We start from the raw sequence: 21,368 nt of genomic DNA, 5'->3' as shown, positions 1-21,368 counted from the left end.
CCGGTCATGTTAAAAAGTTTACCCGGCACACTTTAAAAAAAAAAGAAAAAAAATTTTTGACAGTATATTATGCTGAATATTTCAGATAAAAAATGTGCCTCTGGTCATGATTTGAAAAACTAGGCCTCGGGCTGTGAATTGGGCATTAAAATAAAAAATTTAAATGATTATGTAGTCAAAACTTTAGGAACTTTCAATTTCATTTAAATCTTCAAATTTTGAATGCATGCTCAGTTGGGAAATATGTGATTTTAATTTTATATTCCTTTGTCCCTACCAATAGATGTCACTTGTTAATTTTCCATTCATCGAAGTGTCACCCAGCGGGACCCACACACCTCAATCATAAGATCTTAAGCTTTACATTTCTCCCTTGTGATCTCAGGATAAAATCATATCATTGTAACCTTATTATTTCCACCTCTTGACTGGACGATGAAGGCATTGTCGTAACATCTTAACATCTTAACTCTTTAAACCTCCTCTTCCGACACTACAAACTGTTGATCTTATGCCTTGGTTGTATCATTTTCACTTTAATATTTGGCCTTCCTGATCTCTAGACATCATAGGATTGTAGCTCTCATTTTTCTTCCCTCTGATCACATGATGGCTTTGTTTGACACAACATTGTATATATATATCTCTCTTCTCCTTGCGAAATCACGACATCATCATAGCATCACATGCCTTCTTGCTTGCCTTTCCAATCTCATGAGATTCATCGTACTTGCTACATCATCCTTTGGTTTCAAAACTTTCATTATGTCATTGACATGTCAAAGTGCCCACCATGCATGTAAGTCTTGTCTTTTGAAAACGTGTGTCTTTTAAGACACTTAAACAATGAGAATTTGGGTATTTAAGAAGGTAAAATGTTCCTCGCCTTTTGCATGTGGAGAATCTCCACATTTGAAAACCAAGACACAGAGCCAAATGTCCTTGAGTTTTTTAATCCACCAAGGTGCACCACAAACCACAAAATATTACCAAAGTCAGCTTGGTAATACTCAGTCAGATAGTACCTGATGAATGGAGTTTTTGAAGATAAACCAGAGAGATTGGATATTCTCTCATGTTAGGAATGACATATCTATCTTGGTAGCAGGGGACAATGACACCGTTGAATTGGAAATTGATCTCCATTAATCGGGTTCCAATGTTGAGATTCATCCCTTTTCTATGTTCACTCCACACAACAAACAATGCCCCTTCAGCGTGCAGCTTGGCAATTCACATGGTGTCCTACAGTTGTTGAATCAGATCATGACTTAAATTTCTTCCATCTTAGCAGATGTTTTCAAGAATCACTTCAACACCCAACTAGCCTCGACTTGACAACTATCTATAGTCCCTATCACCCTACTATATATAAATAGTTGGGGCATGGCATTTATGCTTTCAGGAAGGTAATGTAAGGGGCTCCAGCCTATAGATAGTAGGGAATCCATACATTCCACTCCACCCCTAGCTATATAGGTAGGGATTGACAGCTAGGATTTATAGATGCCTGATTCATTTGCATCATGGATTTATCCCTAAATACCAAGACCACCAAGTCAACCTTCTACTTTACCTCCACTAGTTGTAACATGTTCCCTCTCTTCAATATTTTCCTCTAGCTTGTGATCAACTATTAGTAATGGGATTAAACAACCTTGAGAATCCAATCTACATCTAGAATCGCCAGCAGAAGTAGTTTTAACAGTCCATCCATAGATCACCACAAATGTATCTATGTTTCTACCCTTTACTAGAATACCACCTCTGATTTCCTTGCAGAACAAAGCCTCTATTCAATGGATTTCTTGTCCATTCCCTGTGTTCACCAATAGGTAGACTAGATGCTTGTATTGAATAATTAAACATCCATGTTGTCACACGCAAAGGTCAACAATGGAGAAAGAAAATATCACAAGTGCAAATTGACTTATAATGCAATGTTTCCAAAAATCTAATTTAATTAGGGAGGGGCTGAGATGTGTAAAAGTAAACTTTTTTTTTATATGCCCTTCATTAAATTTGATGGGCCCCTATCCCTTTTACAACTCAATTCTTGCTAATACTATGGAGGATCACTGAAACCATCCAATTACTTCCTTGTCTTTGGCACAGACAAATTAGAAAGGAAACTTAATAAGGGAGGACCTTAACTGTCTTATGAAAGACTCATCACAAAAGCATAGATCACATATTAAGAGAAAACATCATTGCTAAAGTAGAGTTTTTGTTAGTGCAAACAGCATTCCCTCTTTGGTATGTTCAAATCCCTTCCTTACTTGTTCGCCATGTGCATGCATTCACACATTATTCCGATGAAAAAACATAATCCTCATTAAAATAATTCTTTTAAGAACTTTTCAAATCTTGGAATGTCTTATCAAGCCACTGAATTCAGTCAGATCCCAAAGTGGATTGCGCTAAAAAAAATTTCAAACGAAAACCCATGATATCTCAAACTGATCAATTAAACATGTACCATTGACTAGATTTGGAATTCAACCACTGCATTATCATTTAAAACTCATTTTACCATTTATCTGCTAAGATTTTCTGATAGAAAGGCCTACATGCTAGCTTTAAAAACTGACTAAAACAAATAATTGGACTTTGAAAATAAACATGTTGATTCTTTGTTTCACATCCTTGCACCCTATCAGATCTCATATCATGATGATATCTAGGTCAAACGATATTGATCATCAAAGTTTCCTTCGTGAAACCGCTTGCAAGAAAACATAGTAGAAGACCATAAAATGCATTTAGTTTTGGCTTCGAAAATAGGTCAAACAGATACTTGGGGGCTTGAAAACTAGGACATTAGTTCACTGTTATAAGGAGAATATATATCTATGTTTTGGGATCATGACGAATAACAAGGCACATTTGGCAAGCATGCGAAGTGGGGTACTCAGATTTGCAGAACTGGAAACATTAGTAGAACTACAATTTTTGCAAATAGAATGGGCCTAGGAAAGTGTGCAAATGGATTGGTCAAGACTCAAAAACTACCAAACTTAAAGTATTTTCAAAGTAGAACACAACATTAAAAACTTTTTGGTTTATACAATCACGGATTAAGAATTATGACATCCCGAACAAGGGTACTGATCAATCTCCACTTAATGACAAAAGTAAAACTTTATAAATTGTGTAATGACATAACTTGCAAAATAGAAGAAATAATCTAAAATATTATATAAATACTTGATAATAACTGAAAGTAATATGCCACTTTGAGGGGGAAACCTCCAAATATCTCCAATGAGAACACACTTCACAATATGATCTTGAAATAAGACTCACAACCTCCTATATATACCTAATTATGCTTAGGTTGAATATAAAAAACCCTACATAACACCTAGGCCAACCTACCTACTTAAATAATAATATAATAATGATAACATGACTTAATTAAGGATTAAGATAGCAACAAGTTGACTCTTCATAACCTTATATACACCAATATTAAGGGCTTAGCATGATCCCTCTCTTGAAAGAAGCATTGTCCTCAATGCTAACCAAGTGTGGATTCTTTTGAATGAACTCCTCATCCTCCCATGTGGCCTCTTCAACTCGTAAGTTCTTCCATTGGATGAGATACTGAATGAGGGTTCTATTCCTCATCTTCTTCATGCATGTTTGAAGAATGCACTCTGTTTCCAAAATTATTCTTCCTTCTTCATCAAGCTCTCATAGTATTTTTTGAGTAGGAATATTCTACCCAATTACCTTCTTCAAACAAGAAACATGAAAAACTAGATGTATCTTTGTTGTTGGTGGTAACTCAAGCTTGTAGGCAACACTACTAATCTTTTGCATGATTTGGTATGGTCCATAATATCTTGGAGACAACTTATTATTCTTTTTTTGTTGCTTCATTGAGATTTGTTTAAAAGGCTGAAATATCAAGAAGACCTAGTCCCCAACATCAAAATTTCTTTCATTATGATGTTAGTTTGCCTGTTGTTTCATTTGATTTTGTGCCATAGTTAAATTCTCCTTGAGTCATGAAAGTACCTGTTGTTGATGAAGCAAGTGGTCTTCTACTACCTGAACTCTTGGTGACACCTTTAATGATAATGTGATGGAAGGAGGATGATATCCATAAAGTGCCAAAAATGAGACATTTTTGATGAGCTATGAAAAGAAGTATTGTACCACCATTCTAGAAGAGGTATCCAATCTACCCATTGAGATTGTTTTTTTGAAGTGAAATAGCATAGATATCCTTCCAAACATTTATTAACAACCTCAATTTGTCCATATAATTGAGGATGATATGAAGAACTATGAGCCAATTGAGTACCCAAACATGAGAATAAATCTTTCCAAAAGTGACTAGTAAAGATAGGATCACAATCACTAATAATAACATTAGGTGTACCATTTATCTTTTGGATATTCTCCAAGAAAACTTTTTCCACTATACTTGTTGTAAAAGGATATGATAATGCAATGAAATGTGCATATTTAGTGAGGCGATCAACTACTACCATGAAGACATTATGACCTTTAGATTTGGGAAGCCTTGTGATGAAGTCCATGGATACCTCTTCCTGATGTTGGCTAGGAATAGATAAAGGCTGCAAGAGACCTGGTGTCTTAATTGTTTCCCCCTTATTTCTTTAACAAACCAAACATTTAGCTATAAATTTTTGATCATCACCTTTTAGCCCTTCCCCAAAAAAATCTTGCTTGACCCGATGGTATGTCTTCAAAAGTCCTGAATGACCACTAATTGGGGACTCATGTAGTTCTTTAAGAATCTTGTGTTTAAGAGTGGAATTCTTGTAGAGATACAAGCACTCTTTATACCAAATAATATCCCCCTTTAAAAAAAACTTATCTAAACTACTAGGGTCACTTTTTATTTGCTGGATGAGATCACTTGTTGCAACATCATTTTTCCACTCTTCTTTGGCTTCTACCACCCAATTTTATTTTAATATTGAAAGGGCACACAATAAGACATCATCTTTCTCATCCTTCCTGGAAAGTACATCGGCCACAATATTTTCCTTCCCTTTCTTGTATACAATTTCAAAGTCATATCCCAACATCTTAGTGACCCATTTTTGTTGCTCTTTTGAAGATAGTCTTTCTTCCGAAAAATATTTTAGACTATTATGATCTATCTTAACCTTGAAGTGTTGACCCATTAAATAAGGCCTTCATTTTTTAATTGCATGAAGAATTGCTAGCATTTCCTTCTCATAAATATGTTTGAGTTGATTTTTACCTTTTAATTGATGACTCTCAAAAATAATTGGTCAACCTTCGTGCATGATAATTTCTCCTATCCCATTTCCAGAAGCATCACATTCCACAATTAAATCCTTGGTGAAGTCCAGAGTGGAAAGAACTAGAGTTGTACACATAGCTGTCATGCCCACTTTTTCTTTCCTAAAAATTATATTAAATACTTTTTATTTAATAGTCTCTAAATTAAACATCTACAGAAGTTTCTTCCATAAATTTGTGTATGTGTCATGTTCCAAAACTTACTACTCATAATACCACAATTTGTTTGAAACAAGAATGATTCACGTACTACTTTTAATCATAATTTGCAGATCACCTCTATAAGTCAATTAATCTTTTATGAGCTAGAAATAAATCACAATGAACATCATATTTAACCAATATTTAAGTATTAATTTTAGAGTTATTTCAATGTAATTCTTATTTAGGTCTACTACTTTCATTTTATTTTTTAACATATCATAAAAGTAAAATCACAAGCTTTCTCTCATACACAATTTAGATTAGGTAATCAAGATATGAACTCAATAATTTTCATCTATATATTACTTTACAAGAATATAACAATAATTACCAAAACCATTCATACAATTTTTCATTTCCACCCTACTATAATGGCATCATAAGGCCTCTTGTGCCCTAGCCATACCCCTGGGCAAGAGAACTCATTTCAACCAAGAGATCATGGATGCAATCCTAAGAGTTCTCTCTAAAACATTATGAAATATTTCTTCTAACAATATTTCATCTCAATAACTAATAACTACTCTAAATACATATAAGTTACTTATCTTTTCAAGAGCTCTCCCTTAAGATAGATCTCCATCTTCAATCAATATCTCTCTCTTCCAACTACAAATTTTGGTTATCTCTTCCTAACTCTAAGAGTGGGAGTCTTTTCTTCCTTTTTCTTCTTACCTCCTTAAAACCCTATTCCAATATTTTAATGAAGGCACATTGCTCCCTTATCCTCCACTATCTTCCATTCAACATGTCATAACTCCATTGTCCTCCACTGAATGTGTCATACTCCACTATCCTCCATTTTCTCCCACTTACCATTTTCGTCACTTTTGAGAAGTGACCCATGTGAGGAGTCATTAAGATAGTGGAGACCATGATTAACCTTGAAAATGACCCCTAACCCATAGCACTATAGTTGGGGTAGGTTAGTTCTTCCTTAGTTATACTGTAGAGTCTTATTTCCCCCCCTCATAACCTAAAATTAAAATTACATTTGAATTTCAAAGTTTGATCCCAAACTCCATTCTTACTATGCTTACAAACATAAGGTGGTGGTTAAGCCTTGAGTAACCACATTCTGACTAATAACATTTTCTATTAGAGTAACTATCCTTGTTGAATGCATCCTTCAAGAGATTCTGTTTGTAAATAAACACATGGCATCGAGTACTTTAGATCCAATTTGTTGTCCATATGATTGTCCTAGCTTTCTAGATTACTTTCATGAGATTTCCTTGCAAATTCAATTTGAACATCAATAACTGACAAAATTATGTATATATAGTGCATGCAATTTACATCTTCTACCTAATCAAATTTTTATTCCCTAATATTTGAATATAATTATGCATCATTCACATTAGGATCATAATCACATAACCCACACTTGATTTCCATTTTCACAATCCTCTTAAGTAGAATGTATTCATCCCAACCCAATATATATTCAATTTCATTGGTCATAAATTTAATTACTAAAACTTATCAAATGATCATGATGAGATAAAATAAGTATCATTCACTCTACTCAATTGCTTCTATAATTACAATCTTCTCAAGAATAATAACCACATTAATAATTCATAACATATGTATCAAAACACCTTACACATACATAAATCAAGTTCTTACAATTGAATCTAAGTCTAGAATGAGGTGGGGTATTACATACTCCCCCCCTTGTCCTTGACTTCCTCTTGGAAGTCACCAATATTTATGACATCATTCCCATCTTTAGATTATTATTCATATCAATGATCTTTTCATTTAAATTGATTGACAATTTCCTACACAATTATAATTTCCTTAGGCATAAGTACTTACTCTTACTAATTATAGGATTCAACTCATAACATCTGTTAGAATAAAATGATGAGTATCACCAATATTCATTGTGTTATCTACATTCTAATCATTTATGTACTTTATTTTGAATGAGATTATGCATAATTCAATTCAACAAAATAATCACATAACATGAAATTATTTATAGAAAATCACATAGAGATTCTCCTTAATCATGTTATTGCATAAGTCATGTAATGTTTTCTAATGACAAAATAAATATGCTTACTTCTAAACCAAACAAATTATATTGTAATCAAATAAATGGTCTTTTTGGTTCTTACTTGGATGGGACCTTACATTCCCCTCCACTATTCTTTGACTTCCTCCTAGAAGTTAGCAATGTTTGGTGTCTTTTTCTTTATCTATCAAATCCTACTTATGTAAGTGATCTTTCCAATATTTATCAATTTATAATATTATGAGCATACATAAAACATGATATATTAAACCAAATTTGGAACACTCATCTTAATCCACAATTTTGTCAAAGTTACATACTAAATGCATGAAATAAAGAAAGGTAGAAAGTATTTATTTATTTACTGCACTAATAATGTCCTCTTGTAATCATAAACTAACTCACATTATCCACATGAAAAACTACACTACTAATTTACTAAACCCAACAATATAAATGCACCAACACATATACTTTCATTCATTGAGACTTTTATCACATAATTTTGACAATTAATTATTTCTTTATCTACAATAATACTAGATGTGCACCCTATACAATCATACACAAGCCACATCACTAGGATAAACACATCACAAGGTTTGGGAATGGTCACAGAGGTAAAACGTTAATCTCATCTTGGTCTAAAATCCATTGTACCATATAACTGACTGAAATTCATATACATAATCATAATCCATAATCCACAGTCCATAATCAATAATCTGTGATCCATGACTCACTTGGTGGTTTTATGGTAAAGAGACCCATCACACTAAGAGGTCATCCATACGAAACCACGTGTCATATCCCTTGTTTATGTAAGGTGGTTAGCCTCCAAGGAATATACATCACACACATAGGAAGGTAGTGGATAATATCTACATAACAACCTCACATACCCCCATCCTCAAGGGTTCCCTACATCTTCTTCCTCATATACACTCATCAAGTTTGTCTCCACTATCCTTGATGAGGAATCACATTACAACATAAGACCAATAGTCAAAAACACCAAAGATACTAGTCTAGCCACATAAATTTTCCAAAAAAGAAGAAGTTAAATCATATATTTCAACAACAATAAAATAAGAAAATTCCAATGTATTGCAACAATAAGCTAAGTGAAAAATGAAGATCAAGGTTGTGGCCAAACTATCAAAGACAAAATAAATAAGCTTGCTAGTTTACACTAAAAAAAATCATAAGTTGCACATTACATCATTGCATGACTATATCTAGCCACCTCATGAGGAAGGGGGAACAATGTCTACCTAGTGCAGCAGCCCTTCATGTGGGCACTCTAGGTGCACTAACCATGTAGCATGGGGTGTTCACTTTGGCAACACCTTGCATCGAGTGGTATGAACTAAACACGTCACCTCACCCAGCATGACCATACACCAAGTGGAGAAAGAACACTCTAGTCTTATGTCACATGACAATGTTCCTCACAAAGAAGGCACATGTAGGAGACACTCCACATAGCGATCTCATGCAAGCATTGTCATAGCTAGAGGTACACACGGCTACAGTCCACCCATATGCACTTCTACGTACACATGACCGAGCATCCATGAGTGCACCTCCACAAGAATGCAAGCATCACCCATATGTTATCCATCAAGTGGGAAACTAAAACATATAAAAAAAAAATAGCGCCTTCAGGTAACTATGTCCATGGCATCATGCTCTCAAGCTCGGGTCACTACCATTAGTAACATGACATCATCACCCCATATTAGGTTAAACCATCAGTAGGGTGTGGCATCATACCCATTACATCATGTTGGAACATGTGCAAGAATGGTATTTATCACAACATGGGAAATCCTCCCTCCACATGTTGGATCTCATAGGAAAATATACACAAATATAAGGAATCTCATTCAAAGTACTAGTATTTTGTTTAAAACTGTGGGATTTGGTAAGAATATTATCCTTTGGTCTAGTACCCATTTATATCTATCATAAACAAACATCATAAATCTTTATTTATCTTCTAAATGTACCAATACTAATTTAATTATACTCCTTGAGATTATGTTTCTTTGTAAAACATGAAAAGTTGATTTTTCTCTCATAGTTTAGATGTTTAGCATTTCAACTAGAGTTCTCATATTATCCACTAATTTTGATGATCTTGTAGGTTAAATTTGGAATCTTATATCCAGTAGTTATTGGTCAACCTTATTGCATGATAATTGCTCATATCCCATTTCCAGAAGTATTACATTCCATAATGAATTCCTTCATGAAGTCTGGAGTGGCAAGCGCTAGAGTTGTACACAACCTTCTTTAATTGCTCAAATGCTACATTAGAAGATTCGTTCCAATGGTAAGGGGTGCTTCTATACAACCATAATTCTTCACAAATCTTCTATGGTACCCTATCAATCCCAAGAAACCCCTTAGCTTCTTAAAGGTTTTTGGAATAGGCCATTCCATGATAGCCTTAATTTTGTTAGGGTCCACCTTTACTCCATGTGAAACTATGTGTCCCAAATACTCCACCTCCTTAATACCAAAAGCACACTTGAATGGATTAGCATAGAGTTGATGATCTTTGAGTAATTATAATGCTTGATCTACATGTTGCAAATGTTCTTCCCAAGCCTTGCTATAAATTAATATATCATCAAAAAACACTAACACAAACTTTCTCAAGAACTTAAAAATGGAATTCATCAAACTTTGGAATGTAGATTGTGCATCGGTAAGACAAAATGGCATCACCAAAAATTCATAATGACCCTCATGAGTTTGAAATGCTATCTTGCAAATATCTTCCTCCTTAATCTGAATTTTGTGATAAACTGATCTAAGATCTAACTTGGTAAAATACATAGCTCCATTTATTTCATCTAGAAAATTATCAATGACTGGAATAGAAAACTTATCTTTAATAGTGTACTTGTTGAGCACTCTATAATCTGGACACATGTGCCAAGTTCCATCCTTCTTACACACCATTACAACAAGTGAGGAGTAAGCACTTTGGCTATGCCTAATAATTCCTACCTCTAGCATTTCCTCAACATTTTTTTCTATCTCACTTTTTTGTATGTGTGGGTACCTATAAGGCCTGATGTTTGGTGGATGGCTCCCTGGAACTAGTTTTATGGTATGGTCATGATCCCTCTTAGGAGGAACTCCTTTAGGAATATCTCCAAGAATCACTAAGTGACGATCAATTATTGCTTGTAAATGTGGATGAATAAGAGCAGTAGATTGAGAGACTTCTAATGAACATAGTTGGGCCACAAATCCATCTACTTCTTTCTTAAGAAACTTTTGCATTTGATGAGAGCTTACCATCCATGGGGATTTTTCCTTCAATCACCTTAGCTCCACTACCTTTCCTTTTGATTGAAATTGCAGAAATAGTGCTTGGAAGTTCATCTCAATTGTCCCTAATGTAGTAAGCTATTGTACTCCCAAAATAATATCTATCACACCCATGGATATCACATACATAGGGGTATCAAGTTGATAATCTCCCATGGATAATTTGATCCTATGACACTTCCTTGATCAACTAGTTGTGCCCCCATTTGTAATCAAAACCTAAAACTTTGGGGCTGGATATATAAAGCAATTGAGAAGAGTTGCCAACTTTTTGTTGATGAAATTATGAGTACTACCTGAGTCGATCAACACTGTTACTTTTTGCTTCTTTAAGAAACCTACTACCTTGAGAATTTGTGATAAATTGAAGCCTAAAAGTGCATGACAATAAATGATTGGTTGAGAATCATGTGATTCCTCACTTGACTCCCTATCCTCCTCTGATATGGGCTCATCCTCTTCTTTCTCACTTGGACCTTCAATATAGAACAATTTCTTTTCTCTACATTTATGTCCTTGATTGTATTTGCTATCACAATTGAAACACAATCCTTTTGCTCTTTTCTCCTCAATTTTTTGTGGAGTCAACCTAGTAGGTTGAGGAAGATAAAGTCTTGAATAAACTTTTTCTCTTGTCACTTTAGCCCCTTGATTTCTAGGAATCAGGAACTTCTCCTACCTTGTGTGACAATATAAAAGACTCATTTACTGAGCTTGTACTAAACATGCATACCTCATGTTGAATGTGATCCTTGAGACCACCCAAGAATAAATCATTCAAGTTCTCCTCTATAATTGTATCCACTCTTAAGGATAGATTTTGGAATTTTTGAACATAATCCATAACTGATCGTGTTTTTTAAAGCTTAGCAAGTTGGGTGAAGAAGTTTTTTGTCACACTATTTCTATATTGTGCTTGGATTTCTTCTGTAAAAATTGGCCATGATACAATGAGACCCTTTTTCCTCCTATGAGTACAAAGCCAATGATACCAAATGAATTGATCTAGTTCTAGATAGAAGGAAGCCATCGTGACCTTTTGCCCATATGGGGTTTGATGTATCTCAAACAAATTAGCCATTTGATTTATCCATGTTACAGGATCCTTGCCATCAAATTTGCACATATCCACCTTTGGAAAAAAATTCCTAGATCCCATAGGAGTATTAAAATTTGTGTCATTATTAGTCGACTTGAAGGTTTCACCTTGATTGCTTGACAACTCCTTCCTTGTTTCATTCATATAGGTGCTTAACATGCTTTGTATATCTGATATATCTCCTTGTAGGTCACACATATCCCTCTTAACCTCTTACTTGAACTTACATATTTCCTCATTGGAATTACTATCCTCTGTTGTTTCCCAATCTTGATCAGAAGATTTCCCTAGTGTGGTAGCATTCTTTTTGCCTCTTGTTGGAGGCCCTGTTATGATGGAAACCAATATTTTTGAAATTAAACACACAAATACAATATAAATTCTCTGATTTTCTTTTTTAACTATTACTTACTAGGGCCAAGATACCCTTACTTCTGAAAAATCCAAAAAAAATTGGTAAAGTTGCTACCTTGAAAGCGAATTTTCCTAATTTTGTAATAACTTGATTAGTTTTGCTTTAATTTCTCCAAGCTTTGAAATGTACGATCCTCTACTATGTATTCAAAAATCCAATACAAGTTATACTCCAATTCTGCAGGATGTGAGAGATATGTAGATCTCAATAAATTGTGTAGAAATAGTAATTCTGCAATAATTTGCTCAATTTTTCTCTAATTCCTCTGAATTTTGGACTATAGCTTCTTTAACATAGGCTTCAAAAACCCTTTAAAAATATCTAAAAAATTCGATAAAATTTGAAAGTTATGCTCTTCCCAAAATCGCCCCAATGTTGAGAAAAAATCTTGCGTCTATGGTGCCAAGATCATGCTTCGATACCACTTGTAATGAAATAACTTGCACAATAGAAGAAATAATATGAAATATTATATAAATAATTGATAATAACTAAGAGTAATGTGCCATTTCGAGGGGACAACCTCCAAATATCTCCAATGAGAATACACTTCACAATATGATCTTGAAATAAGACTCACAACCCCTTATATATAACTAATTATGCTTAGGTTGAATAGACACAACCCTACATAACACCTGGGCTGACCTAACTACCTAAATAGTAATATAATAATGATAACATGACTTAATTAAGGTTAAGATAGCCACAATTTGACTATTCATAACCCTATATACACCAATATTAAGGTTATAGCACTCTATCACCTTGCATGTGACTGGACATCTTCTAAATCAACTCCTTCATTATTTTAGATAGCTCCTAAAGTAGGATCCACTACATCAAGTTGTAAGATACAACATTCAAGTCAATTGATGGAGGACACTACTGTTAGAAATAGATAATACTAAGAGGGGTGGTGGTGGGTGAATAAGTATTCTACAAACTTTTGCCCACAACTGATTATTGTTAATTACTCTATAACTTGCATAAGAAAGTAACCCAACAATGTTGAACAATAAGTATAACCATACACATAGAGAACTCATAACACCATTTTTTGTTAACTAGGGAAACCCTATCCAAGGGAAAACCTTGGTGGGGATGATATCCACTAGATGATTCACTAAACAATAGGATCATGTTAAGGATATTGACCCTGTTAGGAGTCTATGAAGTATATATAGTGTCTCGAGTCCTTGTTAGTGGACTAGGCTTTGTTAGAAGCTTCAAGCCTATTAGGAGTTGGTAGATCAATTACAATGTATTCAAGAAGAGCCCACTGCCCTAACATGCAATTATACAATTCAGTTCCTTCATAGAATAGATACACATACAATACTTGCTTGTTGTTGTAACTCGCACTTGCTCTGATCTTACATTAGATTTCACATCACCTAAGGCTTGCAGACAGTTCTCGCAATATTTTGCATGTCACATCTAATCATGCAACTTCCACAATATTTGTGCATCATATAGATTCACTATGCAACACACTTTCCCACACTATTTGAACAACATAAGATCTTTACTTATACCTTGCGCATTCACAAATTGTTTCTCAGTCAACTTTCATGTCTTCACACACTTGACATAATATAAAATAATATCCACATAGTTGGCTTAGCATGACTTAGTAATTATTTTGAAACCAAAACAATTACTAAAGTCATATAGTTTTATTTTTTGCTATTTTTTCTACATTGTCAAATACCATCACAATTAAACTTACTGTAACTTGTGTCATACTAACCGTACACACATGTACACTAGTACATGTCATCATTACAATGTTACAAACCTTTCCTCAACTGCACATAAGCTAATTCTTTGTACATCGTCTGTATTGTTAAGATCTGTTCACTGCACTCCTACAAACTATCTAATACTTAGACAATTTTATGTCTTTGAATGCATAAATGAAATGTTGAGTATATGTTACCATAAATGAAAACCATCAAGACATCTAACTAACCATATTGCCAAAAATCTCCCCATTTGGCATTGATGACAATATTTGGGAAAATTGGCTGTCCCAAAATGATGTCATACAAAGCAGAAACAAATGAAATGACTATACAAAAATTATCTTCAAAACATAATAGTTTTATTCATGTTTTGATGGATCATTACATTCCTTATCACTCCTTTACATTGATACATACATAAGCTCCCCCTTACATATACATTTACATCTATAAAAAATTTCTCTAATAATACTCCCCCTTTTACATCAATTGCAAAGGTTTTTAAAAAAAAAGTATCACAAAAACTTGCTTCCTACTATTGATCGACTCATTATTTTGGATATGTAATCTGGAAAATCAATCTTCAATCTATCAAAGTCCTTCCAATTGCCTTTGACTATATTTGATATACTGATGACTGCGTAAAGTGCATAGGATGCCACTTCAATTGGGCTCAAGTCAATATAGGCAAAATTGTCATAAGAATTCTTTACTGAAATACATTCCTCCAATTGCCTCTACAAATTTATGACCTTGGGTGCTAGATATTGTCTAAGAACAGAGAATCCTCTTATTCCCTTCTCCTTTTCAAATTCAATGCTTCTGAAAGCATTGTGGATCTTCTCAATCTCATTCTTAGAGTCTTCAATTCTGACCTCTAGGTGCTGCAATCTTGTAGTGAGTGACTGAAGCTCACTCATATTGCCTTTGATCTTTGCATCAAAATTAGATAAGTATAAGACATTTCACACTATCCATACAAATTCTTACCTTCAACAATGCATTGTCTCAATCCCTTGATGTTTCCATCAAGTGCCTTCAAATCATTATGCACATTAGTGCACACTATGTTGAATAGTGCTACATCATGATTATTTTGTGCTTATGTTGTTGCTACTTCAAATAAGGTTGTGAATTCCCCATTAAAGGTCTTCACCAACTCTTTTTCCTTAACTTGCAAGTCTGGATTAGCAATAATTGTAGAAATTATCTTCTGCATGTGCTCCAAGACTTCAGCAATGGTCTTCTCCAAAGACTTTATGGATTTGTTTTTCTCAAACAATTTTCTCAAAGTGCCCCATAGCTCTTTTTGGTCTTCATCATCAAATGGAATAGGTACTACTGATGATATTACAACTACTAATACTATTGAAGATACAATAGTCTTTTTCCTCTGTTCCTCTGCACTCTTATTTTCCTTAGCCTCTTTCTTCTTCTTCTCTTCTTCTTCTATCATTTTCTTTTCTTCTTCTTCTTTATGCTTCTTCTCCTATTCCTCTTTCCTTTTCTTTTCCTATTCTTCTTTTCTATTCTTTTCCTGTTCTTCTTTTCTTTTCTTTTCTTCATGTTCCTTTCTCTTCTTTTCTTCTTCTTCTTCCTTATTCTTTTTCTCTTCCTCTTCATCATCACAACTGGTATAGTTAGTAATATTGCCAACAACATTTGCCCCATACACTACAAATGGATTCTCCTTTCTATCCACAGTTATGTTCGTACTATCCACTTCCATGGATTCATTGCCCATAACAATGTGAGGTGGAGATAATGCTTGTTGTGTCCCTTCTGCCTCTTCCTCTTCATTGGAAGGTGTATCTGTTTGTACATATATTGGACTATCAACCTTTGCATGTGCACTCTCCTTAGGTACTAAGGAAATATATTTCATCATAGCCTCCTCTATTTCTTGTCTTATGTCCTCATAATTGCCTCCCATCATAAGAAATTATCTTCTTTTGTTCCTCAGCAAGGGTTCAAGACCCTTCAAAATTTTCTCGGATTCCTCTTTTGATCCAACATCACATAACTTATTTATTGATGTGATCCTCATATTTAGATCTTCTACTACCCTTCTCTTTATATTGATCAACCTATTGTATAGGTCTTTATGAATCTTATTATGAATGCTATCAAATCTTTTATTCCTCATAATCATATTTCTTGTAATGGCATTCTCTAATTGCCTCCTATCCATACTGTTATACATGCTATAAAATTTATTCAACTGAACAAAATTGTCATCATTTTTAATCTACATGTTCAGATTCTCTACATTTGGTTTCCATGCCTTCTTTCCTATGATTGTCTTGGCTTCCTACACATCTTGCTCAATAGGTTTATATTCATCACAATCATCTAAGCTCTTAGAACTACTCACTTGCATGGTTTTCCTCCTTTTTCCAAGCCCGCTGCTGATCTACTTTACTCTTTTCTTTTCTTGAGGTGCAGGTTCTTTCCTAACCTTCACTAATCTCCCTGACTTCCTTTGCATAGTAGGTTCTTCCACCTTTGACTACCTCCTTGATTACTAATACCTTTCTCTTACAAGTTGCACTTGCACAACTGTTGCATATGGTGCAATGGGGGCTTGCACATATGGTTTTGCCACTGTTACTCCTTCTAAAGGTCTTGCTATTGTAATAGGTGTTGCTACCAACATTTCTATCTGCCCATTGGCCTTCATCTCTAGCGCAATTCCCTTTATGTCATTGAATTCCTACCTAGTCTGCCAGATCCCTTGAGCATGGAATCTATCTCCTTCTCTACTTTCTTCTTACTTTCCTTGTTGTGGAGCTTAGACTCTACAATCCTTAACCTTTCATCATATGTCCCCCATCTAGGACATTATGTGTCCTGCTCAGACTCAAGTATGATCTGTGCATACCCTTCAATTAGTTCTGCGCTCATCTCATAGCCCATAGGCTTAATGAATTTCACTCTAGGTATCACTGCTTCCATGCAAGTGTTGTCAATTTCCACCATGAGGCACAAATCACCCTTATACTTCTCTACCATAAAGGGAGGTATCCTATACCTCAGTTTCATCTTAGACTGAAAAGTTCTTCATCATCCTATCAATATCAATGTCTCTAACATTTTTAGGTTTCGATCTATAGCTTTGAGTTACAATCTTCATTGCACACTTGCTACAATCCCAATTAATTACTCTAGGAAACTTCTTAGTAACATAAAAGAACAAATGAGTCAATAGGGACTCAAATCTAAATATTACACGCTTTGTTTTCTTTATCTTTGCAATATTGTCCAATAACTGCACTCTGACAATGTCGTACAAATTTAATTTTCTCCTTTCAATGGCCATCACATATGTTGTATAAAGGAATCCAACTAGTATAGAGTTTACCCTTGAAATAGGATCAACCCTTATATTTCTTCTGTCAAACTTGGTTTTCAGATTTGTCTCCACTATTTTCCTAACATTTTTCTCATTAACAGGATTACAACCTTCATTGCTAAATCCTATGACCTTGTGAATTAGGCCATTATCAATGACAATCTATGCATCACCTAACCAAAGCATATCATCATGTATTCTACTTAATATAATTCAGATCCACTCGTGATTGTCAAATTCTGTGTAAAACACATACTTTACCAAATTCAAATCTTTAATGTGTGCATATTTAGACTATAGGGATAAGTCACTATTACACATGACTCCTAAGTCCTTGTGAATCTCCTCATCACCTATACTCTCAATTTTGCAATGTCTATAATTCCTTATATCCTCTACATGTAACACATTTTCCTGAACTTGGGAAAAAGCGCCTACATGATCATCTAGTAAAGAAACAAATGGGTGTTTCTTGAACTCATACCTTGGTCTATCACTAACATCATGCATTCTTTGACTGGCCATTCTTTTATAACTTCAAGAAACTGGATTCAATATTCTGTAAAATACCCCAAATTCATGATTTTAAGGCTTCTGCAACTTTCATCTTCACAAGCTTGCTTCACACTTCAATTGTTGTCAAATCACTCATCAATTCACTCAAGACTCTTCGCATGAACAAATGGTACATCAAATCTCATTCACAATCCTTAAATCGTTTCAAATTGCACTACATAATAAATGCATATCTACCACAAACTCATAATATTGTCTCTATTTACCAATGACCTTGATCTTATAATTCCCACTTACTGCAATCACATCAAGACTTGCACACTGAACCACATCTTTCTCTCTATGTCTTCTAGCTTTTGTTAACTGTGCAATCTCTAATTCACTCTCTAACATCAATTCTGACCACAGATGCTCTGTTGCTACTGCAATAGCTTAATTCAGATAGGTTGAGCCACAAATAATCTGTGACTTCAACTCTCCATCATGTGCATCAAATAATTTCTCTTGCAATACTGTTTGTGAAATCTCTGGATTACAAGCCTTCACAAATGCTTCTTTGAATTCCTCAACATATTCCTTGACTGCTTCTTTTTTATTGTTGTTATCTCCATTTTCATTCCTTCTATCATTTGTGTTGTTGTTGTTCCCTCTGTCCATTCTATAGAATCTTGCTATGTGTCCAAAGTTATTACATAACTGACATACATGGCATTTCTCCTCTGATTGTTCCCATTCTAACTTTTAGGTGCTCTATAATTCCTTGCAATATGTCCAAGATTGTTACATTTTTTATAAAGAAGAAAGCCACAAATGGTCAGCCAAGAATTACTTTTTACCCGACAACACCATACTTCCTCACTTGGCAGTACACAATGGTTTCCAAGAGGCATACAACTCTCAACCAACCGCCACTTACAACCACTTGAGAGGAACAACCAACAGATAACTCATTGATGACAATTGATAAACTGATAAGTGAACAATATTATCAATTGTAACAATAATCATTGTATTTTGACTACATCCATCTGGGTACTCCAATAAGAATGTGTTCTCTCCCAAAATTGCCCAGACAACAAATAGTCATGTCCATAAAGAATCAAACTTTTTATGAGCTCTTTTTGCCTCTCTTCTACAATCTCATAACAAAATAGAGTCATCTATCACAAATTGCCTCTATGTGTGTTTGTAAAAAACTCAATTACTCTTGTTGTCGAGCAATATTGTCAGATGCTTCGTCCCTTTGCTCTTGAAGTCTAGTTAGGTACACGATCTTTTTCTCCAAGGAAGATTAGAATTCCTCATCTTCCACATTCTTTTACAAATCAAGTATTGCCAACTCTAAATGGATGGGCATGGGGCAATCTATTCCATAGACTTATTAAAAAGGGGAATTGGTAATCGATCTTCTGTAATTGATCCAGTCTGCCCATAAGGCATCATACAATTTCTTATACCATCTTCTCTAGTTCTCATCTACCAATAAAGATCAATATTAAGTTCTTGTTACTCGATTCAACTTGACCATTTCCCTGTGGTTAATAATATGAAGAATGAGAAAGACTTCTTCTGAAATTGTAGTAGAAAAGGGACATCTAAGTAGAAGAAAAATTGATGGCATTATCAACTGCAATCTTTATAGGTACCCAAAACCTAACCAAGATGTTTTCTTTCAGGAATGCAATCACCACTTCAAATGTTGTATATTTCACTGGAATCACTTCCACCTATTTGATGAAATAATCTATAAAAATAAGAATTAGAGTATGACTCGCACTAGGAATAGGGTTTTTAGGTCTAACAATTTTTTTAAAAACCATGCCTAAAATACTACAAATAATTGTTTATGAATGAATAGGGCAAGAAGCTCCTACCTCGAAGCTTCAAACCACTCATGTGAAACCATCAACGAGCTAGGAAAAATATAAGCCCTTATAAGAAAAATAGAAAAAACGATGGCTGTGTTTTAACTAGAAACAATAGCCACGTAACTATTGCTTTATTAAATCTCAAACTAATAGAGTACAAAAATATATAAACACTCATGCCCAAGCACCCATTCTTCATGAATTTCCAATCATCAATTTTGCAAGTTTTGGAAATAAGCATGTTAAGAAATAATTAACAGGTGATGTAAAGTCATTTATTTTCGATTGTTTTTGGGTAGTTACCAACAAATGGTAATTCTTAACCAATTGCTTAGCACTACATACGTCCTTATTTTCTATTAGAAGAGAGCATTGTCAAGATTGTAAACAATATTTGAAAAATATAGACCATACACTTTTGTCATGTTCTTTTGATTATTACTTTAAATTGAACATTGTATGGTACATTTTTTACTTTGGGCAATCAACTCACTTCAAGAGTAAACACTAAGCTTAGTACTCTAATTTCCAAACTTGATAGTTATTATTTTAGTACTTTTTTTTGTAAGTATGATTAGTTTATTAGATGGAGGTGAAGAGTGCTTTCTTGCATGATGATCTTCATGAAGAGATGTATATGGACTGACCTCCAAATTTTTAGCAAGACTATTCACTTGAATGCAAGCTTCAAAATACATTATATTTTCAAACAAGCCCAAGACTTAATTGTAGATTCTCCTATTGCAATTGTTATCCAACAGTTTACACTCAAACACACAAAAGGGGCCTTTTAATAATTGTTTTCTATGTGGGTGACTTGATTCTCATAAGGGGCCTTTTAATAATTGTTTTCTATGTGGGTGACTTGATTCTCATAAGTAATTACATCTTCATGATCTAGGGTGTTCAAAGAGCATTAACAAAGCAATTTGATATAAACTTTGGCTTTTGACTTTCAAAGAGATTTTTTTTTATTGAAGGATTCTCTTGGTTTTGTTTAAAGATTTAGCATTGTTGATTGAAAGCCTGGTCTGACTTCATTTCAATCATGTCACACCTCCACCAATTAAAGTACATCTATAGTTGATGTCACATTATTGTGACTCAGTTGCATTTTTTTGTACTCAAGAAAATCTTCTTAATATTTTCTCAATGGTTCATCTTGTTCCCTTTATTGTCAATCACCTCATGAAAGACATTGGAAGGCATCAAAATTTATCTTAAAAGTATCTAAGGTGTTCAAAGAGTTGATGGAACAATTTGATGAAAAAAACTCTTGGACTTTTGCCTTTCAAAGGTATTTCAATTTTCTATAGAAAGACCATTGGTTTCCTTCATAAATTTGGCAATGTTGACTGTAAGCCTAGCCCGACTCCATTTTTATCACGCATCACATTTCCCACTGATTAAAACTCACCTAAAGTTGATGTTACGTTGTGTTCAATTAGTTAGAAAAAAAATTGTACTCAACATAGTCATCTTTCT

The sequence above is a fragment of the Cupressus sempervirens genome, chromosome 1 (genome assembly GCF_028749045.1).
Source record: "Cupressus sempervirens isolate cs-2001-9-10 chromosome 1, ASM2874904v1, whole genome shotgun sequence".
Lineage (NCBI taxonomy): Eukaryota > Viridiplantae > Streptophyta > Pinopsida > Cupressales > Cupressaceae > Cupressus > Cupressus sempervirens.
Note: the sequence above shows the minus strand (reverse complement) of the source record.